Genomic DNA, 19539 nt, shown 5'->3' on the forward strand with positions numbered 1-19539 from the left:
AACCTCAGAGGTACAGGGAACTGCTAATCGCCCGAGGAGAAAGAAGTGGTGGTGGAAGGGGGAGGTCAGCTAATGAGAGGGCGGCAGGGGTGGACACATCACGGTAAGAACCGTAGGAAGTGACAGTGGGGTCGGGGGGAGAGAATGAGGATCCCCAGGGGGAGGGGTTCCAGCTCCTAGACACAGCTGACCGACTGAGGCCTACAGCCACCAAGCAGCTGCCGGGCAGGGGGCCCGGGCCAGGTCTGGGGGCAGCTCAGCCTCAAAGGCCCAAATCACCCCAGCCTGGGGCCTGCTGGGCTGCTAATTATTCGAGGCAGAAACCCTGCCAAGCTGGACTTTAGAAAATAATCATCACAACCAATTATAATGCATCCTGCCTGCTCTGAGCTTTTAAGTCGTTCAGCTACGAGCAAGCAGCCTCGTCTCATTTGGAGAGAATGGGCAGAGGGGTTTGCTGCAGGCCCTAAGAGCAGGAAAGAGTCCAAGAGAGGTCAAAGTCGGCCAGTTTTACCTCCTCAAGGCTCAGGTTTCCTCAACTGTAAAATGGAGATGGTGGTCTCTGCCTCTGCCTCTGTTTATCTTTTCAGCCTCAGCTTTTACCTCAGACGTCCCCAATCCCTCTCACTCCATCCCCAAACACACACACTCCTCATTACAATCCAGACCCACAGAACTGTTGATTGACTCCTCTGAGGTCTCTGCCTTTGTTCTGCATCAAATGCCAACCTGCTCCAGCATCAGGTCATCACAGTGAACTCCTCTTCATCCTACAAAGTCCAATGCCACCTTCTCTGTGAAGCCCTCCCTGATTCTCTTTCAACAGAGTTATTCACTCTCTCTGAGGTCCCACTGTTCTGTGTACATTATAGTGAGATATTATACTTATATCTTTGCCCATCTCTTTCCCCTCCAGCCTGGAATTTCTTTGAGGTGAGGGAGACTAGACCTTACTTACCTCTGTACTCCCAAAGCCCAGAACAAGTCTAGCACACAGTGAGTACTCAAATAATAGTTCCTGAATCGAATGATCACACCAGCTTATGTTTGTCACTTTCTGTGTCTGCTTCTTCCACTAGACTGGGAGCCTCCTGAAGGCAGGTCTGAGCCCTATTCATCTTTATATGTAGTACCTGGCACAGAGCAAGTTCTCAATAAGGGTTGGCAGGTGAAAAGCAAGATCTATGGGAAAAGAAAGAAAAGAAACAAATCCTTAGATGGAAGAGAAGTAAGATAAGCACATCATTCAGAGTGTGTGTCCTTGAGGGGGTGGTGTGTCTGTCTGCATGTTCATGGTATATGTCTGCATATGTGTGTATGGGTATTATTTGTGGGGTTATGTGTGCAAGTATGTAAGGATGTAGATGTTGTTTGCTGTGTGTGTGTGTGTATTATTGTGTGTGGGTGTATGGGTATTACTGTATTACTGTGTGTAAGTTTTCTTTGTCTAGAGTCTATGGGTAAGTCTGTGTGTGTATAACTGTATATGTGTCTGTAGTTTGTGTGGAAGTGTGTGCTTTGTATGTGTGTATGCAGATGTAGTGTTGCATCAGAGTTTGGAAGGTGAAGTAGGAGGGAGAAGAATAGACAGAACTTGTGATTGTCACATGCCAAGTACAAAGAGCGAGAACACATGGCTCTTCCCAGCAGAGACCCACATGCCCTGTAAGGCCCATCCCCAGGGTCTACTCCATTCATTCATTCCTTCACTCACTGATGCTGACTCTGCTGGGCCCTCTGCTGGTTGCTCAGGATCTGACAAGTCTCCTCCCTCTAGCAGTGCCCAGTTTCCTGGGGGAAGGCATGCAATAAACAGTCACGGAAGTGGGCAATCAGCACCATGACAGAGGAACACAGGGGATGTGGGAGCGCCAAGGAGGGGCCCTAATGCAGTTGGGGGATCAGAGCAGGCTTCCCAGAGGAGGTGCCATCCCGCTGAGCCCCGGGACAATTGTCTTGCCTGGGATGGCTTTCCTGGGCAGCCAAAGTCAGCTGTGGACCTCTGCCTGGGGCTCCCTGCCTGGAGGACCCCTCCTCTCCTCCAGATGCCAGCTCAGCCTGGTTTGCTGGAATCCCCGTCTTTGTTGTCTCCCTGCCACTCTTCCTCTGTCCGCCCTCCCAGCAAGGCCCTGCAGAGAAGAGGACTATTCTAACTAGGGAAGAGTGAGAAGAAAACCAGCGATGAGAAAGTGGAGAAGGCTCCTGGCACTTCCTTCCACAGGGGCCCCGGCCACGTGCCCCTCGGCCTCTGGAGCACTGGTGGACATGGACTTGTACATGCCCAGACTATCCGTCAGCCTGGGGGTTCCCGGAGGGCAGAGGAACATTTTTCATAGTCTCCTCCTCACCCCGCGCACAGGGCCGGGGTGGCAGGAAGTTCAGACCTCTGTGGTTAGACTGACCTGAAAATTCTACAGCCAAGTGTGGGCAAAAAAACCCAAACTGGTTGACAAAGGAAGTTGGTCAGCAGACCAGACTCTGGGAGAGAAAAGATCAGGTTCCTGTGACTAAGGTGATTTTAAATCCTTATTCATAGGCAGGCCTAGAATTCATTTTTACTTTTCCATTTAAGAAAAAAGCTTGAGTGAATGAGATGGCAAACAGGCCAGAATTCTGAAAGCTGCAGTTCCATTTAGTGCGTCTGTCTCTTACTGAGCACCTATTATGCACCAGGATCCGTGCTGCACACACAGGGCCTGGAAGCTGCGGCCCAGGGCAAGTTACGGGACTAGGATGTGACTCAGGTCCCCGCCTGGGGCTGCAGAGCAAGGGCAGCTTCTGTTTGGTTGGAGGAGAATCTGGAAGAGCTTCACGGAGGAGGTGATATTTGAGACGCGCTCTGAAGAAGGAAAGATGTTTTCAAGGAAGAGATCAGCCTGTGCAAAGGCCCAGAGGTGGGAATGGCGGGTACTTAAAAAAAAATAGTCAGCAGCACCCTTTGACTTTGAACTCAAATGCTGGTGAATCCAGGGAGGCATGGAGTGGTGCAGTGAACTCAAATGTGAGGACCTAGTGCCGTCCCGGGCTCCAGTCCTCCACGACGTGCTGTGTGGCCTTGTTCCATTCACTTCCTGTCTGTGCGAGCTTTTATGGGTGACAGACCGCAGACAGGAAATGTGGCTGCAAAGACTATGAGTGAGGGCTCTGACGTCCTTGCCGTGCCCGGGGGCAGATTGCTTTTGTGTGTCGAGTTTGAGGAAGCACAGCGTGGTGGTTAAGGGCGTGGGCTCCAGGACCAGACTACGTGGGATTCAATCCCAGCTCTGCTACACACACTCACTGAATCCTGGGGCGAGGTCCCTAACCTGTCTCTGCCTCTGTTTCCTCATCTGTAAAGTGGGAATAGTAAGGAAACCTACTTCATATTGGTGCTGTGGGGGACTGAGCGAGTTAATAGATGTCAAATGCTGAGGGCAGTACCAGGCACACGCTCCGCAAGGGTGTGATTGTCTCCTCTCAGCCCGCACACACCCCAGCATTTCTGCAGACCGTACTCAAGGTGGCCACTGTCCATCAATTGTTGCTTTACCTGATTTGACCCAATCAATCTCGTCACTGTTGATGGGAAAAGTGAGTCCAGGTGATGAGAAGTCCCTGCCCGGGGTCTCTGTGATTTAGAGCTGGGATTCACGGTTTCCTGAACCTGAGACCAGAGCCTGTTGCATTACAGTGAGTTATGAGGATGTGTTTACAGACAAAAATCCCATAAGTGCTCAAGATGAAAACTTCTGGAACCTTAGTCTCCCATCTAGGAAGCAGCTAGCTGATCTCCAGGGCCTCCCAGCTCTGCCAGCTGTGACCCTCACCCGCAGGGCTGGCCCAGAGGAGCAGCCCCGGGGGTGGGGGATGGCCAGTACCCCCTCCTCCCCTGCACGGTCGCCCCTCCCCATCTGAGGGCAGCTCAGATCTCTGCTTGCTCTCCTGGCCCTTTTCTTTGGTCCCTTCTAGGAATCTCCATCTCCAGCCCCAGCCTGGGGTCTGGGGCCTCTCAGGGAAGAATGTGTGTCCCCTCAGCTGGCCCCTGAGGAGAGGGGTCAGGTACCCCGCCCCTGGGTGGACCCTGGATGGGCCCACTCCAGCGGCCAGCAGCAGCCTTCAGAGACACTCTGGGACCAGGTGACCTGAGTGTGAGTGGCCTCAGGCAAGAGGATGGGGCCTCCAAGCTTTGAAAGCAGAACTTCTTCCAGATAAGCACGGGGCTTCCAACCTTTCGGGACAAAACCCAAAGAAGCGCTTCCAGGGTGGGGTTCAAAGACCATGCACCAGAATCACCTGGCTGGCGGGAGTAAAGGAGGTTCATTGAAAATGCAAATCCCTGGGCCTTACCCAAGACCTGCTAGATTAGACTCTGGGGGCTAGAGCCCAGGAAACTGCCTGTGAGCCAGGTCCCGTGATCCTGCACACCAGGTGGGAGAACCTCGGGCTCAAGGGACAGCAGAGGTGGGGAAACCGTAGTGCTGGGAATCCTTAGTACCGTCCGCGCCCGGTCACCATGTGACCTGAGGGACGCCAGGGAGTCCGTTTGTCCTGATGAGCAAGCCTGAGCCTTCTCTCCTTTTTTCCCCAGCTGCCCACACTGCTCACACGTTCCCCGCAGTTTCTAAATTCAAAATGGGGCAGTTTTAGCTGTGTATCAACTCCCTTCCCCTGGGCAGCCTGCCTGCTGGGGAGGGGTCTGCGCTCCCGTTCTTTTGGGGCTTTCAGGCAGGGGACAAGGATGGCACCCAAGGGCCCTGCTGTAGGTCAGAGCTGGGGGTGGGGGGTTTCCTGGCCTAGAGCATCCTCTGACTTTCTGGACACAGCTAGGCCTCCTCGCCCCTTCCTTCTAGAAGTCCCAGTCTTTTCCATCCGCCCCCTTGGCAGCCTGGGACCCATGAGGCTCACCTGTGGAGGGACGCCCAGGCTGGGCCCTGGAGCTGGCGCTGGATGGGGGTGGGGAAGCTGACACCCACTCCGGCCCCTGCAGATGGTCTGATGCCTCATCCACTCGGCAAGCGTTCCTCGAACACCTGCTGAGTGTAGCTTGCTGTGCTGGGTGCTAGAGGGATGTGAGTGGGGGAAGGGAGACCATTTGGGGGCGCAGAAAGAAATAGAAGACTGGGGGAGTGCAGAAGCCCACACACGGGTTTAGAACAATCACTAAGCAGCACGCTAGGCAGAGTGAGACGCGCTCGTCTAAATCCAATCTGCACACGCTTGCTCAGCCGGCCCCAGGCTAACTGTCTCAGGAGTGCAGCATGTGCGCTGGGGTGGAGGGGGGCAGGAGAGAGACAGCAACAAACAGGGCTTGAGTTCTAGACCTGAGGCCACCACGGACTTGCTGTGTGGCCTTGGATAAGTCGATTTCCCTCTCAAGTCAGTCCTCCTCCCCTCCCCCATACAGGCTCTCCCCCAGAGATACTACCTGGAAAATGGCAGACTTAAACCAAATTTGCCTGCCACTGGGCAAGGGATGTGGCTTCTTGGTCACCTACGTAGACTCTCAGCTGGAGGTCTGACATCATCCCAACAGGCAATATAGGATAATTGTTAGGAATCATGTGATTTGGGTTCATAGACTTCCATGGAAAGCAAGCTGCATCACTTCCATGGCAATGTCCCTATCTATAGAATGGGCAGATCTTAGGCACCATTGGAAGGAGGATTGGGTGAGATAATCCTGGCTAGGGGAGGGGTTGCCTGGATGGGCACTCAAGGATGGAGCAGGGGATGTGTAGTTCATAAACAAAGCAGTGGTTTTCCCCTTTGCTTTTATTCATTATTGTTAATCACAATATTTACTTTTTGGGGGGTTCCAAAGAGTACAAGAGCAGAGAGAGACTTACTGCTATGAAAGACTGCATGAAGTATGAGGTTAAGGAATCTCAGGACGAAGGGGCCCAGTGCAGTGCCCGGAAGGTGGGAAGCTCCTGTGGCTTTTAGAAGACATGGCTTTTCCCCAGTTCCTCTCCTTAACATCTTCCACTGACTCTTTTCTCACCTTTCCCCTTCTCGGCCATATCTGCTCCCTGAAGACAGTCGGAGCCCTCCATTCTGTCCAGTAACTAGCTGAGCCTCTCCCCTCAGCAATTTGGTCCTGGTCTAAGCCTGGTCCCTCCCCTAATTGAGTAGCATGTAGTTTAGGAGTTATGTGTGCAGTGTTTGAAAATGGAGACCCATGTTCCAATTCTGGTTTGCTATTCACTGGCTGTGTGATCTGGGACAAATTACTTAGCGTCTCTGTGCTTCAGCTTCCTCCTCCATAAAAAGGACTAATGAAATGACACCATAGGGCTCTTGTAAAGATGAAATGAGCAAGTACATGTAGAACAGCGCTTACTAAAATGCTCAATCAACATGTTGGCTGTTCTTCAGGTTAAAGCCCCACAGGCTATTGGATGCCTTCTGTTTCCTTAACTTTAACAGAGCTGTCTCCCTGCCAGTCGTGCTGGAAATTGGAGGAGTGAATAAGGAGATGAATCCATGTGAGCACGTGGTCAAATAGAAGTTTCCCTGGAAAGGCAGGAGGTGAGGCGTCCAGGGAGAGCCTGTCTGGATGTCTTCAGCTGTTGTGGGCCTGCAGGTTGTCATGGAATGAGCTGCTGACGCTTGCTGAGCAGTTTTCGGTATATAAGGACCTGGGGCTGCAGGGGCATGTCTGGTGAGCCTGCTGGGGGCTGGGTTCCACCGAGAAGTTTCCTCCAAAGGAACAGGGCTTGAGCAAGGAATAGCCAGGAGAGAGGAGGAGCAGAAGCTGTGTGATGGCTGAAGCAAACTGATCTGAGCTGTGGCGTGTTAAAATTCTTCCTCCTCCTCCCCCTTCCCTATCCTCTCCCCACCCCTCTCAGAAAAATGATCTTATCATGATCAAGCAGAAGAGAAAATTCAATCCAATAGCATTTTACGTAAATATCTTTAAGAGTTGTGACATCCTAAGAGTTCAAAAGAAGGAAGATTCCATCCACTTCAAAAATCTTGATTTAAAAGTGTAAACACATGAAGACATAATCAAATGTAAGCATGTAATCAACCTCCTGTAGGCGTACACAGATGAATTAAGGAGTGTGTATATTACCAGAATCCAGAGATTGGGCCAGGGAGTGGGGAGACAAGCCCTTGGTTTTTTTGGTTTTTTTTTTTAAGCCCACAACAGAGAACCTGGAAACGGTTCAGGGAGGCCTCTAGGGCAACAGCAAGAACTTAACCAGTATCCCAGGAGAAATTTCCTACCTAAGCAACCTCAGTTAGCCAGCTCATAACTGCCCCCTTTAGGGCAGGCAGCCCCAGTTAACTGGGATAATGGTTTTCTTTCGTGGCTGCACATCTTTGAACTCCAGAAGGATTTGGGGTTACATTTAGACAGGCTTATGGGAATCAGAACCATAGTGTTTTATTTTTGTGTTATATGCTTACTTGTAATGCTAAGATAATTTGGCCTATTAAAGCGAGACTCTAATCATCCTAATTTAAAAATATAATTGAGTAGTTAACTTCGATGTATGAGTTTAAGTTAAAATCTTACGAAGCTTATGCTCAGAAATAGATTATTTAAGAGAAGTTTAGGTTCACCACACATACATATTTAATTGACTAGATGTAAAAGAATTAGTTGAGTACCCAGGGAGATTTTGTTAAAAACGGGCAAATGAATTAAAAAAGAAATCTAACAGATGACGCTAAGAATTCTTTTGAGACATACCATACACTCAGAAAAGTCCCCAGATCACAAGGTGAGCCTGAACCAGGTCAAGAAATCTAACATTGCTGGAACCCCAGAAGCACCCCTCTCCCCACAATCCCATGTCTCCTCCAGTCACTCCCCCTCCAAGGGAAACCACTCACTCAAAACATTACATTTATAAATACGATATGAATTGTTTGAGGCATGTCTAATTAATTACTTACAGTTATAAACAGGACCAAGTATCATTCAAAGGCTTCTTAGAAGCGGTTGCTGAAATCTGCTCAGTATAAACAGAGAAAGATTTGTAAGCAGATTTAAAAGCTTAAGAGAGAGCTAGGGTTAAGAATCTGGCAGTTTAATAAATGGAACTATAGTTATTTAAACTCAAAGTAAACTTCTCAGTAGTCTTTTTTGGGCACAATCACCACTTGTGAAATCACCACAAAAAGTAAACAAACATGTGTCAAGTCTGGTTCAGAGTCATAGGCCAAAGCCTTGAAGGAATCTTCTTTAAATTACACATCATGCCTCTGGACTTTCCTTAGGGGAAGAGCACATCCCCAGTTCCCGAGGCTTGCTTCCAAAGCCACGTCTTTGTAGCTCTCACTCTTCTTTAAATGGCATTAGCCTATGATTTACTTCAAAATACTTCAGATAGACAATGTGACATATCTTTTATGTTACTTTTAATCTAGACTCAAGGATAGTCAGCTAAAGCAAATAGGAGTACATACTCCCAGCATGAGTGGTTAGTATTTGAAAGATCAATCAGAAGTCCACAATTCATAGGAGCAACTACAACCATTTCAGTTGTCTTTATCTCCAATCAGCACCGGAGGTGTTGTTCATTTGCATAATGGGTGTAGAGTGACTTTTCATTGGTGAATGCAGTGTGTCAGCAATGTGTTGATTGGCTGGGGATACAATCCAGGCACCGGCACTCTTGTAGAACAAGGTCTTAGAATCCAGCGGGTCCTAAAGGTTCAGAATGTCCATCTGCTCTTGTGCATGACTTACCTCTAGAATCTCAGCTGAATTCAGCACTAATACTGTTGCATCTGCCTTGGGTAAATCTTTCATACAAGAAACATCTAACAGGATGAGACCTGGGGCTTTATGGAGTTCCAGAGCAGAAGTTTTGTGGCCCACTTGGTGATATATAATGTGTGCTTGCTAATAAATGTGTGTGTGCGTGTGTGTGTGTGTGTGTGTGTGTGTGTGGCCAAATTCGGTGTGAGACTTGCTTTCATTGTAACTTACCTCCTGGTAGCCAGGTTGTGGAGGAGAAGAACTTGAGCCCTCTCCTCCCTCTACCTGACAAAGGTTATTGATATTTACTACAGTGAGTCCAATATTTGTGAATGACCCAACTGGTTTAGTAGGGAAGCCCAGTGGTGGGCCATAGGTGGGTGGGTCGGGGTGGGAGGCCATGGAGCCAGTTGGGAGACATATCTTTGGGTGAGGATGTTTCTGACCCTCCCACTCCCTGGCTGTCATCTGCTCCAGCTCTGGGTAGGGGTGTTTGGGGCTCAGCTCCCTCGGACTCTGTGAAAACCTGCCCAGGAAGTCTTGACCTCACCCCTGGCCAATCCCACACCAGGACCTGGAAGTTTGGGTGTGAGGTGGGTCTACTCAGAATACAGCCTGGGGCTCCTGTGGGATGCTTCTGTCCTCTCCGATACTTGATGTCAAAGTGCCTGCTCTGACAACATCCTACAGCCTGCTACCTATAGGTGCGCATTTCAGGGACAGCCTCCAGGTTGCCTTGAAGGGTCAGTGACTTCTCTTGGAAGTGCTCCTTGGAGGTCCGTTTGGAAATGACTCTTTTGACAAGGAGACAGAAGGTATTTAGCAGAGGCCTCCCTGCCCCACTCCACTTCCTTTCTTCCTTCCTTCCTTCTCCCTCCCTCCCTTCCTTTCAATCATCCTGAGTGTGGCGCTCTCTCGGTCCAAACTGGGTACAAGCCAATCAAGCGTACATATCATAATTCAGCTCTCTGGGAACCTTGCTCTGCCTTAAAGGACACTGACTTTTTTTCTACTTTCAGCTTCTCACAGCAGCAGAGAAGCTCAAACTAGGGCCCTGGAGAAGAGGTCCCTTTTTGGTTTAAATCCTCAAGGTCACTCCAGCAGCCCCCTGACCATACCAACAGTAAAGTTCCCCCTTCCCCTCACTCTACCAAAACCTCTGGGCACGCAGGACCCCAGGAGCTTCCAGAACACTCCAGACTCTGCAGCAGGACCAGCCTTTCCTGGAGAAGCCCTCCGCACCTGCCCCCCAAGGACTCCCTCCACTCTGACACCACAGGTGTCCTAATGGCATCCTTCCCCCTAGCTGAGCCCTGGTCCCCAGCCAGCAGGGAGGCGGTGTTGTCTTCACATCCATCTGCTGCTCTACTTTTCTTCCCAGCTGGCCAATCAAGGTCATGGTGCTAGCCGTGGTTATTTGGAGGAAAACAGCTTACAAGATATTGGGAAGGGTGGGGAGGGAGATGGAGAGCCCGAAGTGGGCGATATTTTGGGAACAATTTTTAAGGTAATATGAAATTTGCTCGTTGTTAGGATCCTTGTGGGAAAACACAGAAGGAAGTGGTGTCAAATGGCCCTGGTGTCAAATGGCTCTGTCAACAGCTCTGTCTGCGAGCTGTAGGGAAGGGGGTTAACAGACCGTTTATTTGCGCTCAACCCCCCTCCAGCAGAAGGAGCAGGTTCCCCCCTCACCCCGTCTGTCTCCCATCTTTTCTCCCACCTATGCTCTCCTCTGTCTCAGAACCTGGTTCTGCCTCTGGGAACTGACGGTGGGCGACCCCTGCCTCCAGTCTCTCGTGCATGCAGTTCACCTAGTGTAGTGATGGCCCATCCTGGCAGTTACTTCCCAACAGTAGAAGTCACTTTGTCCACAACATCCACACCCTCTGGAGTCTGATTAGGAATTGAGCCATTTTAACCCATCTGGATAGGGCTCAGACTCTGCACTTTGACATCTTTGTTCATATCAGGTACTATAAGCATTCCTTAATCCTTAAGGCTGTTGCAGAATCCAGGATCCTGAAAAGAACATGGCTTTGGTGTCAGAAAGACCTGGGTTTGAATCAGATCCCATGAACTCTCTAGCTGTGTGACTTTGGGCAAGTCACGTAACCTCTCTGAGCCTCTGTTTCCTCATCGGAAATGTGGAGATTTGTTGAACTGCCCTGGGGGTTAGCATCCTTGTGGACCTGATCAATTTCTTGGCACATCCTGAGTGCTCCGGAGGTGCTGGTTTCTTCCTCCCGCTCCCCTGCCTGGGTGTAGAGGGGAGAGAGGCCCACAGGGCTGCACGGTGAGTCAGCCTGGCTGGCTGGCTGGCTCTGGGGCACGGGCTGCTTGGACTCTGCCAGCCACGCTTCAGGCTGTGTTCTACAGCTGGAGAGGCCCCAGTCCCAGAGTGCAAAGAGGTGTCCCAGTCTCCACCCCACTGTGGGGAGCAGCCCAACCCAGGGAGCCTTGGGGCGGGGTGAGCATTGCAGTCGAGGCTGCCACCCTTCTAAGCCAGCTGTCATTAGTTGTTCTGGCCCATAATTGGGCTGTAACCACCTTTCGGACCATGATCATCTGTGATTAGCCTCTCCGTGCCTGGGAATGCTGATCCTACACTATCCGCTCCTCTGCTGCCCCAGCCCTTCCGGAGGGCCCTGCCAGAAGCAATCAGACAAGAGCTTCTTGCTCAGAGACCTGCACAGCAAGCTCCTTCCTGCACTTTGCTATGCTCGTGCCAGCCTGACGCCAGGAAGTAGACTCTACTGAATTGCTCTGTTTCTGAGCAGTGGACACCAGGTTCCTTCCTCTCCAGCTAGGGAGGGATGGGGGCTTATAAAAAATAAGATCCAGCAGGGGCATCATGACCTGGTGGTGTAGGGTGCAGACTGAAGTTAGACCAGCCTGGGATGCCACACCAGCTCTGCCACTTACGAGCTGTTAGGGCAAGTTAGGAAGCCCTCCTGGGCTTTTCTCACCGGTCCAGTGGGGGTACCTACCTCATGAGGCTGCAGCGAGGATTATGTAGGTAACAGGTCAGTTGTTCAGTTGGTCAGCTAGTCACAACCTCTTCACTGAGCACCTTTGACATGCCAGGCATGCACCTGCAGGCACAGGTGAGCAACACGGAGACCTCAGGCTCTGAATGCTCACGTCCTGGGCAGACAGAATAGACTTGCACGTTAATGATGCAGTTTCAGGTACGAATCGCTACCATAGGGTCCAGCAGGTGATGCGGCGGGTGTGAGAGGGAGGTGCTGCCCTAGCAGCTGTGGCAGGGAAGCGTTCTCAGAGGCAGCAGCCTTTAATGGGACCTAAAGGACGAGCAGGGTCCAGCCAGGCAATGGGGAAGGGGGATGGCGGCACAGACAGAGCCCTGGGAGGTGAGCAAGCTTGGCTCGTCTGAGGTCAGGAGGGCCCCTGGGCTCGCAGCGTCCTGGCAGAGGGGGTAGGGGCCATCGAATGGGACCTTGTTGACCACCATGGGACATGTGGATTTCATTCTGATCACAGCGCGGCGGAGCATCTGGAGGGCTTTCAACAGGCGTGGTCAGATCAGTTTTCAGCTTTAGAAACAGTGCTTTGGTGGTGTTTTGGGGATGAATTCCAGGGGGCCTGGGTGGAGGCAACGAGGCCAGCTGGGAGGTTGCTTCAACAATGCTGGCCCAAGAGGGCAGGAGCTTGTGCCGTGATGCGCAGTGGAGCCAGCAAGGAAAGGTAGGCTTTGAGATTTATTCAGCCAGCAGGACTAGCCTTGTGATTGAATATTGACATGGAGGAAAGTGAGAGTTTCTGTTTTAACCTGAGAACTGGGTGGATGGAGCCATCTTCTAGGTAGATGGGGAAGTCCTGGGGGCTAGTAGAGGATTTTGAGAGAGCCGAGAATGAGATGCCAATTAGACATCGAAGTGGAGATGCCAAATAGGCAGCTGAGGCATCAAATCAGGAGCAGCAGGGAGAAATCAGGAACGGGGATGCACGTGCTGAGGTGCCTGCATAGGTGACATATAAAGATGCAGACAGGTTGAGATCACCGCGGCAGTGAGTGTAGAGGGCCGGACACAGGGCACTGGAGCTTCCCACAGCCCACCTTCAGGTGGGGATGAGGAGGCGTATGCAGCAGAGAAGGCTGAGAAGGAGCAGGAGGAGGGTAAGAGGAGGACCAGGTGAGATGGGCCTGTGGAAGCTGGAGGAGGAGCTCAAGCTGGCAAACGTGAAGTAGAGAGGACAGTGCTGGCACGTAGTAGCTGCTCCATAAATAACAGCTGTTCTTATCATTGTTAGCAATGAGTGATTTAATAGGGTTTCTTGCACTGAGTTTTGGGAAACACAGGAGAGGAGCAAGTCTACCAGTGCAGTCAAAGAGGACTTCTTGAAGGAGGTGGCACTTAACTGAGATTTTGAGGAATGAGTAGACATTTGGCAAAAAGAGGAAGCAAATTCTTTCTTTCCTTCTCCCCTCCCTCCCTCCCTCCCTTTCTTCCTTCCCTCTCATTTCCATAATCATATTTTGATACTCACTGTGTACTGGGATGGGGGGATGACTTCCCCATCCCTCCCCTGCCTAATCCAGCTCTCAGTGCAGAGACTGACGTGAGGGTTCATATTGTAGCATCCATGGTCCCATGAATCTCTTGGGCCAGCTACACATCAATGGCAGGGCAACAGAATCTCTGTAAGTCTTGGACTCTGTCTTCAGTCTCTTTTTGTCTTGTCCCCTCTCCCTTCCCAGGGCTCTAGGCCAACTGACCTTATTCAGTCCCTATAAGAATGGACTATGCTCCCACCACCTCAGGGCCTTTGCTCATGCTATGCTCTCTGTTAGAACACTCTTCCTTCATCTCTGCCTAGTTTTCTCCAATTCATCAGATTAAATGTCACTTCTTTAGGGAAGACTGCTGACTCCATGAAGCAGATCAGGTCTGCTTCTTAGAACACCGCAAACCCCTGTTGTTTACAGGAACATCCCAAGCTCTATTATTTATAAGAATACCCCCAAACTCCTATTGTTTACAGCACCTACTATAATTCAATTTGTATACCTGGGCTTTTATTTGCTACATGTCTACCTCCCCTACTAGACTGCAAGCTTGCAGGATCTGCATCTGTTTTAAACACCACTAGAAGCCCTAGAGCTAACATTTACTGAGCACTTACCATATGCCAAGTACCGTTCAAAGTACTGTAGATAAATTAACTCATTTAATCTAAGAAACAACACTTTGACGAGAGCACTATAATCACTATTCTACAGATGAGGAAATAATCAGAACAGGAATTTGAACCCAGGCAGCCTAGTTCCAGAACCTGTGTTCTTAACCACCAGGCCATATGAAAGGTACTCAATAAATATTTCTTTCCTCCCTCCCTCCCTTCCTTCCTTCCTTCCTTCCTCAACAAGTACTTATGAGACCCATTAGGTGTAGTAGAGGCCCTGTTTCAGGTGCTGGGGAAACATCAGTGAAGAAATGTGGGTTCCTGGCATCTTGAAGGGTACATCCTAGTAGAGGCCAGACAATGAGCAAATTAATATGTCATATCTGGTGGTGATAGATGCTAGGAGGAAAAGTAGAGCTGGCTAAGGGGCAAGAGAGCTGGGGAAGGGTTCTTTTGGACGGGATGGTCAGGAAAGGCCTGACACTTGAGCAGAGACCCGAATAAAGTGAGAGAGACCAGCCTGTGGCTGTCTTGGGAAAGTATGTTCCAGGCAGAGGGAACAGCACGGCGAAGATCCTGAGGTGGGAATGTGTGTGCTGTGAAGGAAGAGGGGAGAGAGTGGAGACGAGTTGGTCAGAGAGGTGGCTGGGATAAAGTCATGAGGGGTCTGGGAGGCCAGCCAAGGATCTGGTGTTATTTTTAATGCTGGGAGCCACTGTAGGGCTGCATGAATGAGACAGTGCAGCTGATCGCACTGGCCTGTGTGCTGGAGTTGGGGGATGGGAACAGATCCTTTAAACCTTGCTCCTCTGGCCAAAGCTGGTGCTTTCTCAGCCAGAGCCAAGGCTTGTAAAGCCCCGAGCCCAGGATGGTTCCGGGCGCCTGGGGAGGGAGCTGGCACTGCCCATGCCCGGGTGCAGCCAGGTCCAGTGCCACCTCTGCCTCCCTGCCCTTCCTCCCACCTGCTAAGCAGTCTTCTGTGGTCTCCCCCATGCAGCTTCTGAAATCAAGATACCTGTCACTTGCCCTTGACCGGTGCTGCCCAGGCATTGCTCAGAGTATCCGCTGATTGGTAGCTTTGGAGGCTGGAGAGTTCAGAATGATAATCGTACCTCAGGTCTGGAAAACCACCTAGGCCAACTGCCCACCTGATGCTTCAATCCCCTCTGCAGCATCTCTGCTAGCATACCTGCAGGGATGGGGAACTCACCAACTTTAAGGGCAGTGTATCACCTGGAAAACTCTGTCTCTTAGAAAGTATTTCTTACAGTGAGTTAAACTTTGCCCCCCACTAACTCACACAGAGGACCGTCTAAGCCTTCCCACCCTTTCAGAGATGCAAAGCGCTCAGCACCTGCTCAGTCTCAGGCTACCCCCATGGATCCCCAAGCAGGTGACTACACCTCAGCTTCTTGCCACTGTGCCAAAGAGAGCTCCTGGCTCCAGAGGAAACATCTGACTGCCATTCCCTCTTCCAAGGTCTCGGGGTGCCCATCAGCCCCTCCATTCTGAGCCTCTCTCCCCAACTCCTCTGAGAGGGCTGAGGACCACAGGACAGAGCCTGGAGGCCTTTGAACCCACTGCCTCTGCCGCCGACCTGGGCACCCCGTGCACACTTTGAGCATCGTCCACGGCCTCATCGTCCCCTTCTGTTTCCTCTCTGCACAGATTTGCCCAGGAGACTCCCAGGGCAGTGCTGTCTCAGGGAGCTGCAGGAGTGAGCGCCACGGAGGAGCCAGCCTCTGGGCTGCCTGGGGCCCAGGGGGAGAGAAGGACCAGAGGATGTTTTCTATCACCTCCTTCTCTGCCTGGGGGGGTGCCTCCCAGGAACTGAGAGCCTCACTTTTACTGCGCAGTGATCTTTTCCCGGGCACCGTGCTAAGCAGGGCTGTCAAGCACACCTGCAGAAGTTGTGCACTGCTCAGCTGCCTGCGGTAGTGCCGTGCCCAGCTTGAACGCCCGTACGTGGTGGCCTCATAAGCGCTTTGCCCACTTTGTCTCCTTTGTTCCTCACAATACCCCTATGAGGGCAGTGTTATTGGACTGTCGATTTTATAGATGAAGAAGAAGAGGCAGCTCAAAGAAATTGTGTAATATAAGTCCAATGTCAAAACAGTGAGGTTGTGACCAAGTTGGGATTAAAACCTTCAACTCCAGACCAAGGTCTTCACCGCTGTGCTCTCATTGGAAGGAGTCACATAGCAGACTGTTCGTGGGTACAGACTGTAGAATAGGCCTTGCTTCAGAGCCTACCTTCATCAGTACTACCTGCTCTGCCTGACTTTGGAAAAGTTACTCTGAACTTCTGCCTCCTTTTCTATAAAAGGGAGAAGTGAGCTTCACAGAGCTGTCAACGAGATTCAAAAAGACAGTTCATACCAGAGCAGCTGGTACAGCCCAGAGCCTTGTAAGAGGGAAATCAATGGTGGCTTTAAAAAACACACTGTCAGAGGTCCATAGCAGGGCTGGGGGCCACCCAGGAGCAATACCAGACTCCTCCTACCCACCAGCCTGGTGGATCAAAGCAGCCAGCCCAGCTCTTCCCTCACCAGCGGCCACAGGTGGATTTATTTTGGAAGTGGCTGGTTTCAGGCCAGCAGCAGGGTGCTGCAGTCTCGCGTGCAGTAAATAGCTTCTTGCACAGCAAGACCAAGCCTCTTCCAAGGAAGGATGTAATCATCAGCCGTGTTTAGCACCTGCACTCTGAGAAGAGAAGAGCTCAGTCTGCTCCTTGGGGGCCTGTGAGCTGAGGATACAGTGATGGGTAACAGGCTGTTGATTGAGGCTTTCCTGTTGCCTCGGAATTGCCACTCAAGGGACGAAAACAATGGGTGCTAAGTGGTCCCACAATCAGAAGAGCGAGCTGCGGACTTATTGAGAGGAGGCTAAACAGCCCCCCTAATGTGCCCACACATATATACAGACACCACCAAGCCTTGGGATTCAGGGGGAATTCTGAGAAACAAACCACCAGCCAATGGAGGGCATGATATGGCTGTTCCCGTCCCCTCCCACTGGTGGTCCTTCCACCAAATCTAGTGAGGCAGGTCCTAGAGGACATCATAGAAAACAGGGGTGTCTGGAAGAGGCCCTTAGCATCTTGGCCCCCTCTGGGCATGTGTGATGTCTAGTCTGTTCTGGGCAAGGTGAGAAGCCAAGAGCTAGAGAGATAGTAGAGTGAGAGAGGTGTTGGGCATGGGGGCAGGGGCTGCATGCGTGCCCATCACTTGGTGTAGCAAGGATGTAGGCGTTTGGGGTGGGCCCTTGGCTTGAGCCATCCTGCTGAGCTGTCTACAAAAGGGCTGGTCCCCAAGAAGGGGTCCCCGAAGCAAGAGGTGCCCCAGGGAAGAGGTGAACTGGGTCTCCTGCTTCCTCCCCAGGATAAGGGGAAAGGGGAAGATGTGACTTTTCTGTCTCCCTACACACCTCCTCCTGGGGCAGGCCCTGGGCCAAGCCCAAGCTGGACTGTTCTTTAGGTAGACATTGAAGTTTGAACCCGTATCACTCTGGATTGGGTCTTATACCTTCACAAAGTGCCTGGGAAACTAAGAGACCTGCCTGGATGCCATTAGAGCGTCAAAAGGAGAGTAGACAGAGCAGAGCTGGGGCAATGATGGGAGAAAAATACAATGGGTTCCTGACTGCATGTACTTAGTTCAGACTGTTCCATAGAGCAAACAAACAATGTTTGACTTTTTTGGGTCTGTCTTCTTTAAAAGAGGCCAAATGTGAACGTGTATATGTGTGTGTGTATGAGGGCCAGAGAGCCCGGATCCTAATTCTCCTCGAGGGGTGTGTAGTTGTTGCCCCCTGCCACCCCCCGACCCTTGCACCATGGGTCATGGACCAAGGCTGTGGAAGAAGCTGACTGAGTTCACGTAGAATCCAGCGTGATGAACTAGAGGCCAAATCTGAAAAATCGCGGGTGAAGAAAGGAAGAGGCAGGTCAGTTGAGCGTTTCACAGCACAGCTTTGGGGTTCATGGTCTGCTACTGGCAGGCCATGTGGCCTTGGCAAGTCACTTAACCTCCTGGGTCACTTCCTGGCTCATATTTCGCAAAATGTGGAAAATAAAACTTATTCTCTAGAAAACGCTGTGAGGGTTAAGTAAAATAATCTATGAAAGTCTTTAGCTCAGTGCCTGGATAAGAAAATACAAAAGAAACAAAAATGAAGGAGTGATGCTTTGCATTATAAAAATATATATTTAAGAAAAGTCACTCCCACACTCACAGTCCTTTGGTGTATATACCTCTTGTGCATTTGAAGTCAGGTTGTTCTAAATTTGACTTACAAGCTCCTTTTTGGGAATAACAGAAATAGCGAGAGTGGATTAAGCTCTGGGAGAGTGCCAGATTCTGTTCGAAGTGTTCCACTAGTACTAACTCAACAGCCATCGCTTAATGTGAGGTCTACCTGGGTGGAGGAGGGTCACTCTTCAAGCTGGACACCCTGCTACAGCCTCAGCTGGATCTGAGCTGGTGGATTTGCCAGGTGCCAGGGATATGGGTGCATGAGTAGTGATGAGGGTGTGCATGCATGTGGGCACCAACACAAAGGCCACCACCACGAGAGCACAGATGTTTATTAAGGTTCTGGGCACTCTTGCCAGAGCACTGAATTACCGACTGCTATGTGACCTTGGGTCCTCTGTTTAACGTGATGGTCAGACCCTAAGGAGATACCTGATGTTAACCTGCCTCCTGGTGTCCACACCTTTGTACGATCCCCTCTCCTTGAGTGTGGGCAGGACCCATGATTTGCTTCTAACCAATGGAACATGTCAAAGGTGATTGATTGGATGTTACTCCTGTGATTATATCTTACTGTATACAACTCTCTTCATTGACTGAAGAGAGAAAAGGAGAGACTCTTGCTGGCTTTACAGAAGTAATCTACCACGTTGTGAGAGGGCTTAAGGAAAGGGCCATATGGCAGAGAACACTGGGTGGCCTATAGGAGCTGAAAGTGGCCCCCTGCTGATAGCCAGCAAGGAGATGGTGACCTCAGTCCTTGAACTCCAAAGAGATGAACTCTGCCAACAAACTGAATGAGCTTGAAGCAGGTCTTTCCCCAGTCAAGCCCCTGATGAGACTGCAGCACTGGCCGACACCTGGATTGCAGCCTGCTGAGACCCTGAAGCAGAGAAGTCAGCTAAGCTGTGTCCAGACTTCTGATCTACAGAAACTGTGAGATAGGAAATTGTGTGTTAAGTCTTTCTGTTGGTGGTAATTTGTTATGCAGCAATAGAACATATAGCCTCTCTGTGTAAGTTCCACTTTTGGTAAAGTAGGGAGAGTAAGAAACTTGGCTTCTTTCTTTCCTTCACGACACCTGCCCACTGGTCTCACAGGACACAGTGAGGTGAATTGGGTAAATAGCTGTAAATTGTTGTAATATCCTGGAGAAGAGCACTAATACAGAGTATAGTGATTATATCATCAAAGAGGTTTTTAAATTCATCCAAAGAGCAATTCTAATGAATTGTATGAATAGTGGTTGGGGGGAAACATAAAGTGCTTGGTAAGTGCTGGAAATTAGGAAGGCTTCCATTAGAGGTGCTCAGTTCCTATGATGGGTAATTATCGAGGCAGAATAGGATCTGCAAAGCAGCCTCTTCCTGGGTCCTAACAATAGACATAAAAGAATGAGGTCAATAATCCTTAATGAGGAAGGTAGCTGATGTTGGTGTCTCAAAGAGT

The 19539-nt window shown here is 50.6% G+C and overlaps 1 long non-coding RNA gene across 1 annotated transcript in view; it reads left to right on the forward strand.

Moving 5' to 3' along the window:
- Positions 1-202: 202 nt before the first annotated feature.
- Positions 203-19539, forward strand: part of LOC309605909 — a 44989-nt gene continuing 25652 nt past the window's right edge. The window contains exon 1 of the long non-coding RNA XR_014231563.1: positions 203-996. This is a non-coding gene — a long non-coding RNA (uncharacterized lncRNA). The remainder of the gene's footprint in view (positions 997-19539) is intronic.

The sequence above is a fragment of the Balaenoptera borealis genome (assembly GCF_965194805.1).
Source record: "Balaenoptera borealis genome assembly, chromosome: 11".
Classification (NCBI taxonomy): domain Eukaryota; kingdom Metazoa; phylum Chordata; class Mammalia; order Artiodactyla; family Balaenopteridae; genus Balaenoptera; species Balaenoptera borealis.